Here is a 10,021-nt window from a genome sequence, read left to right as displayed (position 1 = left end):
GTAGTCCTGAGGCATGGCGCTCAGGGGTTGAGGCAGGTCTAGAGGGGCTTACTTATTCAACAAGAAGCTTGGGACTGCCATCTATATTAATCGAGTTGGAGCTATATTTATCAAAGGTACCTATGCTAGAGCAACAAAAGTTGGAGTAGATGAACTAGGAACAATAGAATTTCTCGTGTGATGAATATGACTGCTAGTGATGATGGATTTTCCTTTTCTGATCTCAGGGGGGAAGGGAAATGAAATGGAAGGAATATTTACTGATATTTCTTCTTCCTTAACTTTGGATGGAAGAATATGGTGTGTTAGGTCATTTTCAGTAGGATATGTTAGGACCTTAGGAGTAAATTCTGAGCAATGAATGATGGCATGTTGGGAGTTGAATGAGGAGGCTTCAAGAAATGACGAAACACTGATGCTAGTAGTGGGGGTTTTCTCCTTCCAAAATCTTCTAAAAATAATTTTTATTTTGGGTCAGATAAGAAGGAGCTCTCTATTGAAAGGTATCTGAATGAGTTGTGGGGCTTTCTCAAAGACAAGATGATATTTGAGATTAAGATTTGTGAATTCGCCAAGGTGATGAATGTGAAATCGGGGCATCTTTGTTCACCTTACCAAAGAGTGCCTCAATGTTGTATCCCAAGGGAAAATAAATCCTCTAATACGTTCCCCCGCAATGACACCAAAAGTTGTTGTTGATTCTAGAGATAACCTCTAATTGCTAAGAGACCAGTCCCTAGACAATCTAGATCTGATGTGTCTTTGGTAGTTCTTCAAAGAATAGAGACATCACTTATAACTTTTCTTACACAAAGAATTTAGTTGGTTCAATCATCAAAGAAAGACATAATCCATGATCTCTTTATACATTCATATATATATGTATGATACTCAGAAGCATAAATGATAAATCAAGAAGGCCAAACAACTCAAGGAATTACAGATCAATTACTTTAGCAAGAGTATGACAACAAAAAAGAAAGGAGAAAGTAACCCATCATATAGAGCTCAAGATATCGAGAATTCTCCACTTTTCTAAGTTCAAGAAGACATGATCAATATGCAGGAGGAATGGATGAAAAGATTGATGAAGTGTAATTAAAGAGTTAGTTTCCAAAGACTCATACAAGAATTTGTGCTAGTATCTTAATTCAAATGAATCTGTAAGAAAGAAGGAAACATATCTGGCAGCTACATAACATGGAATCTGAGAGGAACATGAACATTATGAAATTATAATAGAGAGAAGACATACTGTAATCCTGGAATGAAGGAGTCGCCATGATTTTCATTCATAATTTGAGTGATACATACTTCAAAGAAGCATAAATGTTCCCAAAATAACATAGAGTTTTCTTTCCAAAATTCTGAACCTGTTTTCCTTTGTCGAGACCATATATATACAAAGACCTTAAAACATAGGTCGTTAAAGAAATATTATTTCTTGATATTTTCCATCATTGCAAAAAATCACATATCAAAATTATAGCATGCACAAGAGCACAACCCTTCTAATCATCATAAAATGTCTTGCCAAAAACATAGTAAAACCTAGAGTAAAAATAACTGGAAATTGAAATAAAATGCCATAGCTGGCACAATAAGCATAATCTTTCAGGACCGGTGAGATGATGTTGAGGCCTGGTGAGAAGTAGTTGAAACCCAAGGTCAAACAATCTAAAGTAGTGGAGGGTTGGAAAATTATTCACATCGCTATGACATGGATGGAGGAGGTGGAGGGATAGAGTTGAAATGTCTATAAAGAAGAATGATATTGATCACCCCTGCATAATCCAGTTTGTGTTGAAAGTTACCTTTAACCATCTCGAGGAGGTGAAATTATTTCTTGAGGAAATTCATTATGGTTTTTCCTTTAAGGACTGGCATTTTCTCGGGAGCTACTCTAGTCCTGCTTTTAATCTCGATCATTTTCTAGGTATATAACTCTCGTGTGAACATCTCTCCATTTGACTCCCACAAGTTAGGTAATCCGACTTGAAGGAGTTGGTTGTACTTATCATTTAAATATGCCACATCCTTTTGCATATGTTCTAAGCTTTGTTTTAATTTAGCTCTAGCTTCTTCCCTTGAAATAACCTTTGAGATTTCCACCATTGCATCCATTCTATTAGCTATATCAAGTTGCCTTAGCTCCCCAATTGACTTCTCAGTTAGGAACTGAATGTATTTCTTAACATACTGAGAGTTGGTGATGCTAGTCTACTTGCCATTTAGGAGAGAAGGGGAACATTAGGCACTGAGATTCTTTTAATCATGTATCAAGGCTATTTGTTCCCAGCTTTGGTTGATCTCATAAATGATCTTGTCCCAAATCAACTGCCTAGTTGTTATAGACATTTTTGTGCCTTACAGCATTGAGCATGAAATGTCCATAATCCAAGGGATCCAAAGTCCCTAAATGAGTTGTTCCTACCCCTAGAGGAACAAGGTCAACCAATGACAGCTTCTCCCAGAAGTTCTCCACCAAAAACCACTCAGAAACAGTCAATTCAGGATCAATTTAGAGGCTCCACTAGCTGTCTGTGCTGAAATGTAGAGATTACACTGGCTAGGTGCACTGCAACGTAGGTAGAAGCACTACCAGGGTGCGCTGAGCGGGAAATGACAAATGGCAAGTTCATTCAACGAGGTGGAAAGACGCTGGAAGCTTCCAGAATCTTCTCCAATGACACTTGCCTCAATGAATTCGACTAGTGATGAGTAAGAGGTTCTCAACCTCCAAGTGGAAGCAAGAACTGACAGAGAGAAGCCACAAGTCAAAACATGAGCTGACTCATCCTCTCTACTCACATCTATATATGGATCTCTCACCCAGAGGTTCAGGAGGCTGGAATTTTGTACTTTGCAGAGAATTGCTGTTGGTTTGAGATTGAGATTAGTACATTGGGTGATTTATGCTTTGTTGGAGGAGAGGAAGGGATTCCTTTGCTGGGAGGTAGATGCTGGATCGGAACTCACTTGGTTGTATCTCCTCTTGGACTTTATTATCTTATCAATAAACTATTTGAGTTTCTCCTACATGTTGTGTACAAATGATGTTTTGTTATGCTTACATGTTTAGCTTAATCTGATCTTGAGATTTTTATGAATGTATATCTGTATCTTTGTGTAGTTTCTCTCTCTTGTGATCTTGCAGGAATTCGGTGAAGCTGGGCCGGTGAGGGAGCTACTGGAGAGAGGAGTGATTTGGATTGACAAACTAGCGGAAGATACAGGTTAGTTAGATCCTTCATCCTCACTTACATTTCATAAAGAAGAATATTCAAATAAGTTTACCTGTTTGTTGCTAAGGCACTATCACCTCTTAGAGTGGGATAGGGGCATTCCGTATTGGATACTTTTCCCAACAACAAATTGGTGACTCCGCTGGGGAGAGTATCTTGTTAGTTTATTTGTGTTTCTATTTTTGTTCTTCTCATAAACTCAGGAGTGCCGAATCGAAATGCATTTGCCATTTTCAAATGCAAAGTAGAGATCTGCCACTCTAGTCCACTCACTGGGCCTGTTTTTATGATCTGAACAAACTGATCCACAAGTGCTCTAACAGCCCTTTGTGATAGATCTTAGTCCTCCTTTAAATCATCCTCCTAATTGTACCTAATTGATAGCTTTGATCAGGCCAAAAACTGTTGATTTAACTGCAAATCGTAACCCAGAACCCATAAACAACTCTCGTTTCTGCTTTAGCGCAGACCCTGTGAAGAGGTTCTGCATTTCAACGCAGGTCCCGTGAAGGCTACCTGCGCTGAATGTCAAAACCTCTGTGTTGGGAGTGCGCTGATCAGTCTTTGCCTTGTGCAGCTGTGGTTCCCTGATTCCTTTTGCTCAGTTTTATCTCTGTTTTTTGCAGCCTGTTATCAGTCAGTGTACCTATCTGAAACCCCTTTTCTTTGCCTCAATTCCGCCTCAGTTGTACAAAGAAACTGTATTTGTTCTTTGTGTATTTGTTACATCATTTGCAGTTTCCCATTACAAAAGTAAACTAGTCATACTGTCGCCCTTAGATCTAGACCTGTCATAAGTGTCTTTTTGATCTTAGGAGTGAGATTGTTTGCTATTCACAGTTGATTGAGCTTTTACTTTTGTCGTTTGGTTTGAATTTATGCATTTCTAGTGTCAAAACAAGTAAATCATAAAGTGTCGTAATCATCTTTTTTATTTTGAAAAAGGAACTTGTTTATGTTTTCACTTGAAATCGAATTCAAATTTGTACAACAGCTTTCTTTTTAGGCATCAATATTAAGGAAGCGAAAACAAATACATGCATTTGTGCATTTGCATTTTGATAGTTTGCATGCTTTGATTTAGGGAAAAGTGCATTACAGTGTGCTCTATGCTCTTTGAGAAAAGTTTGTATCTTCCTTTTCCCCTTGTAGCTAGGATTTTCATTGTTGAAAAGATATAAAAGCTTGCTTATCATCTTTAGACTGCATTTAGGAATTGTATCATACATCTCGTGGTGGTCCAAAAAGGCAAACTTATAAGAAAGATCAACCTAAAATAAATTGAATGAACTTAACAACGCTTTGTAACCTAACGCACAACATAGAGGTCTAGGCTAGAGACTTGTTCCGGCGTCGTAAAACCTGGTGACTGTCGATCTCGCTGATGGTTGGGTGATTCCTCCTGAGGGACGATAGCGCCAGTACGGATTGTGCTCCCACGCACCGTCGAGTATATATTGGGAGACCCCTATAGGCATAAAACCTTTATCCTTAGGAAGCCGTGTCAGCCGCCCTACTGATCGCAATGCACTTAACACAGCATTCGGGAAGATTGACCGCCCGTACCTTAAAAAGTATTCTACGGTTTTACGAAAAGTTTGGCACACCCTCTACCTAGAACTCCAGAGCAGTTCCTTTTGGCCTTTTTCAGACTCTATAATGGAAAAAGTCCATCCGAGCATTTGTCACTTCGGGCTCGTTAAAACATCGAAGGAGACTAGAGTCATCTTTAGCTTTTTCTCGACTCTTTAAAATTGAAAAAGCAAGTTGTGTCTAAAGCGTCTAAAAAATTCATTTAATTTGGAAACACACTTTCCCCTTTTTTTATTTTGGTTGATCGAGTAATCTGCAATCGTGGAAGAAATTCAATTGAAACCCCATCGTTCGCGGAGACTTACGAGTCAACCGTCTTTGTCTCCGGAATCGAAAACAGTACGGACAAAGCGAACTCATTTAACCGGTTCGAAATCTCCTATCAAAGTTAGAACAAGTGTTCCAACAACATCTGAGATTCCGGTTACTCCAAACATTTCTGGAAACCCTGCCTCTACAGAAGAAGTTCAACAACCACATAGGGACAGTGACGCTGATCCTAGTCTGAGAGCAAACACTTATGTTACTGAACCAGTTCCATCTGTAACCGGTTCAGAGAGTCTTGTTCCTCAAACATCTGTCGCTGTTGATTCAACCCCTTCTTCGGCACCAGAAATATTTTACGGACCTGACGGTCTTCCCCTTCCACCTGGTTTGATTGCGATAGAGGAAATTGTAGAAGATCCGCAAGCAAGTACTCCAACACATTTTGGAGTCGGGATCACTCTATTTCCTTCGACATCAGAAGTTAGTCTACCACCAGTGGAAGTTCCTGTAGAATCACTAGGTAATCTTTTGGATAGACTCAAAATGTCTGAACAACCGTCAACATCTAGGACTGTGTCAAATGACACAGCGACAGCAGAACTCCCTGCCGTCACTCCGACAATGTTTGCCGGCATACCATCTGTCCCGACTAGCTCACAACCGCTAGAAGGAGTCCACCCAGGGACTATTTCAACAGTGTGGTCCGTTCCTGTTTGTTCCTCCGGAATAATATCCGGCAACTCTTATGTTGAGACTCGCCAAATTGATCCATTTGGAGGTCAATTTGGGCAAACCAGTTGTTGGGACTCAGAAATGTCATATTTTCATCCACCTTTTTCTTCACTATTCCTTACATCTCATCATCCCATTAACCTGTTATCATATCACTTTCATACATACATTTGGGTTTCACCTTCCTATTTTCCATTTTATTCATTTTTGTATTATAAGTGAATTCATGATTAATTATTAGAAAATGTACATATTTATATATATATATATCTCAAGAATATGTGAGTTTTGTGATGTAGGAAATATGTGAAGAATTAATATCTCCTCCACCATATCAAGGAGATAATTATGCAAGTCTTTTTCTACAGAGAAAATCATGGAGGCATATCGAGAAAATCATGGAGGCATATCTTATCCTAAGGAGAAGATCATGGAGGCATATCTTATCCTAAGGAGAAAATCATGGAGACATATCTTATCCAAGATATGTGAGAGATTTTTGGGATCATGTTTGAGAGATTTGTGCGATGATATCTTGTAATAATGGGAAACTAGTTGAGAGTGCTTGAGAGAATATTTGAATGTAATTATGGAAAGGTTATCTTCCTCATGTATATAAGAGAGTGCTCTCTCTTCATTGGAATAATGAATAATAGAGAATGGAGATTAACTTTGATTCTTTCATGATTTGTAATTTAGTTATTGTAATATAATTTGACATAGTTTTATTGTTATGAGCTCATATTTGTGGTTTGCCATTCACTTCTTCACATGTTGTATTTATTTTCCTTTATGCAATTTCATGCTTTCCTAGTTAGTGTTTCAATGCTTTAATTTGATTTCAGTAATTTAGATTAGATTAGATTAGATTAGTTCCACTTCAGTCCTACATATATAGTGCATGTGTCTCGTAAGTCTACGGACCTCGGATTGATAAATTAAATAGTTGGGTAAGTACTACAACAGAATTAAACGAACATAGTTTCACCCAACATTTTGGCGCCGTTGCCGGGGAGGCACGATGGATTGAAGTTTAGTTTGATTTTTCATGCAAGTGTGTTTAGACATGTTCCTAACTCCGAGGTGTTAAGGCGGTATGACGTGGGGAACAGCCTACGCATCGCATTCGAGATACCGTAATGGGCTCGACCTCTTATGGATCAGGGCATGTAGGGTGTGTTTACATTTATGCAAGTGTGAATTTCAATTTCTGCAGGTGTGTTTGATTTTCGCAACTGTGAAGAATGTGTGATGAATTCATGGTTCATGGTTATAATTGAAGCATTCAATTACTCAATTAATGAGCAGTCCTTGTAAGAGGGTTTAATTGAGTATTGAATTCAAGATTATTTCTGTGGTCCTTTTGTTTTTAATTCAATTTTTAGTGTGTTGATTTTTTTTGTTTTTTCAACATGATTTAACAATGAGTTTCAGCTTGGAACTACTCACTCAGATCCTAGCAGAAGTCGGGATCTCTTCTTCCTTGGAAGAGGAGATCTTGACAAGAATTAAAGGTTCAACTACTCCCCAAGAAATAAATGAAGACTCAACGTCTGAAGAATCCTGCGTATCTGATGGCGAACAATCATTCGAACAGGAGATCGAGGAAGAAGAGCAGCAGATTGGAGAAGAAGAAGAACAGGAGTTACAACATGATCTGAGTGAGAGTAATTGTGCTTATCAAAGCTTTATCGACCAATGGTTCCAGGTAAGTATTAGATTAGATTCCTCTTTTTATTTTTTAGTTGATTTGCAGTTACAGTTACTAGACTCATCCACTCTCGAATATTTTCATTTTTCATTTGAAAAATTGCTACTGAATCTATTGTTGTTATTGCTGCGTGAATGGCTTCATTGGAAGTTTAACTACACGTAACTAATTTGTAAATTCTAATTAGTATAGAGTAGGTAGGCTTTCAGTTTTAGTGTTTGCTTTCATTTTCAGTTTTGCTTTTACCTAGAATAAGTATGCTCTCCTCCTGCGTCTTTGTACGATCTCGAGGATCAGAAAATAGGTTTCAGTTTTGCTTAGAATAAGTATGCTCTCCTCCTGCGTCTTTGTACGATCTTGAGGATCAGAAAATAGGGATGATTTAGGCGACCAATTTCAGGAATAAATAAATGTTTTGCAATATGCTTCATCAAAAATATCTTTCAATATGCAAATCTTTGTGTCCATTTGTTAAAAAGAAAATTTAAAACTAACCATTTTGGTTTTTAAAGATAGAATTAATTTCATTTTCTAGACTGTTAATAATAAAAATAATAAATAATAATATATATATATATATATATATATATATATATATATATATATATATATATATATATAAAATAAAAATAAAAATAATAAAAATAAAATAAAAATAAAACAGTCAACCAGCGCACTCATGTATGGTTTCACACGGGTTATAGCTTGATAGTTGGAAGCTCTAAATCAGCGACGAACATTCTTGTCATCGAGGATTTGAATCTCAAATGTAAAATATTCTATTGGGGAAGGAAACATATTGGACTGTGAAATCCAGGGAGGATCCATCCGGGATTTTATCCTCTTTCGAGGACTCGACTCTAGACATTCATTTGTAAAGCCCGCATGCCATTAAATCAATATTAGCAATTATGATTTCAAACACATCAATGGACTGTGGGATTTTCAAGATAACCTACTGCCAAACTTCATTCAATAAAACCCAATGCATAATTCAATGACACAGATGGGAAAGAAAACACAGAGAGAGGGGATGATTTTTTTTTCAAAGCAAAAGAACCCAATTACCCGGCTTTAAAATCTAACAGAGAGAAACCAAATGAAGCCAGCGTCTCCATATTGTTAAAACATAAAAAATAAAAAACAGTAAAATAATGGAATTTTCAGGATGGGTAGTAGCCGAGGATCTGGTTGGGCTCATCGTAAGCTAGATCCTCTTCTTGTAATTCTCAAAAGGGGTGCAGAACCAAAGAACTAGCCCTGTCTTCAACTGTGGGCATTACCTTGGGTATTTTTCCCAATTGCGGTACAACAGTGATACTATGTGGGATTGCTGCTGATTTGCTTGGATCCAATATTCACACACCCACCCCGATGCTTGCCAACTTGGTTGCCATACCCATAGAACTGAGTTTGGTGAAGTCATTACTGGCGGGGATCATTTTGCTTTGACTTCAGATGCACTAAGGATGGTCATAACTGGTCAAGCTTCTCATGATGTTCTTCTTAGTGTCTCTCACGTGATGCTTGGCTGGCTGGTTGCAGTGCCCTTCATCTTGGTTGTACTGTATTTTGTTTTTATTCCCTGCTTTAAGTTCTTGGTTCTTAAATTTAGTTCTCATCCACCAAGTCCAAAGAATACACATCATCCTCACCCAGAACCCAAGCCCAAGATGCCAGGGATCCAATCGGGGGGGTTTTCCAGTTAAATGCATGAATCTTGTGGCAATGAAAACCTTCTGATTCTGATTAGTCAAGTCACAGGCTTGGCAAAGCCAATTGAATTTTGTTGGATTTGACAGGCCATCCATACGCAATCCCTGCAAACGTCAGTTTTCAAAAGCGGTTTGTGATCAAACCAGGACAAATTTAGAAAAAAGAAGACATGGGTTTTTTCCCTAATAGAATGAATTATAAAACCCAGAAATTGTTTGCTTGAATTCCTAACGGTTTGAGAGGGAATCGCGATTCTTCGAGACCCTGTTTTGGTAACTGCGTAAAAAACGGTTTTCAAATCAATGTACAGAGAATTAGGGGTGGTCGATTGTTGATGGTTTTATAGCAATTTTTCAACATCTGGTGGATCTGCTGACATTATTTTCTCTCCATCTACCCATAAATCATAATAAGAACCTGACTGAGAGGCAAGAAGAGCAGTTTGAATATTTCGTGTCTCAAATTCGATCCTGCAGTTTTAGCTCTTTTGTGTAGAGATGGCTGCCCAGCCTCTACATTTTTCTCATGCACTCAATTTCACGCTGCTCTGGGGCCTCCCAGGCAAGAACAGGCCTTCAAACGACGGTTTCTTGGAATGCCCGCAAGACACTCCAGTGTAAAACCAGAAAGAATGCGCTTTGCCCCTCAACTGTTGTTAGTGCAATCAAATCCGTTCCTTTGCTACCAAAATTTATGGAGCTTATTGGCCTCGGCTATGCACTATGGTTTACCTACCGCTATCTGCTTTTTAAGGAAA

At 38.2% G+C, this 10,021-nt stretch overlaps 1 pseudogene; it reads left to right on the top strand.

Moving 5' to 3' along the window:
* The first annotated feature begins 8,716 nt into the window (after window positions 1-8,716).
* LOC149207170 (uncharacterized) lies at window positions 8,717-9,257 on the top strand (annotated as a pseudogene).
* The last annotated feature ends 764 nt before the right edge of the window (window positions 9,258-10,021 follow it).

The sequence above is a fragment of the Pinus tabuliformis genome, chromosome 1_2, assembly GCF_031772625.1.
Source record: "Pinus tabuliformis cultivar Carrire ecotype Pingquan chromosome 1_2, CPIR1, whole genome shotgun sequence".
NCBI lineage: Eukaryota > Viridiplantae > Streptophyta > Pinopsida > Pinales > Pinaceae > Pinus > Pinus tabuliformis.
Note: the sequence above shows the minus strand (reverse complement) of the source record. Positions and strands in the feature narration are given on the sequence as shown.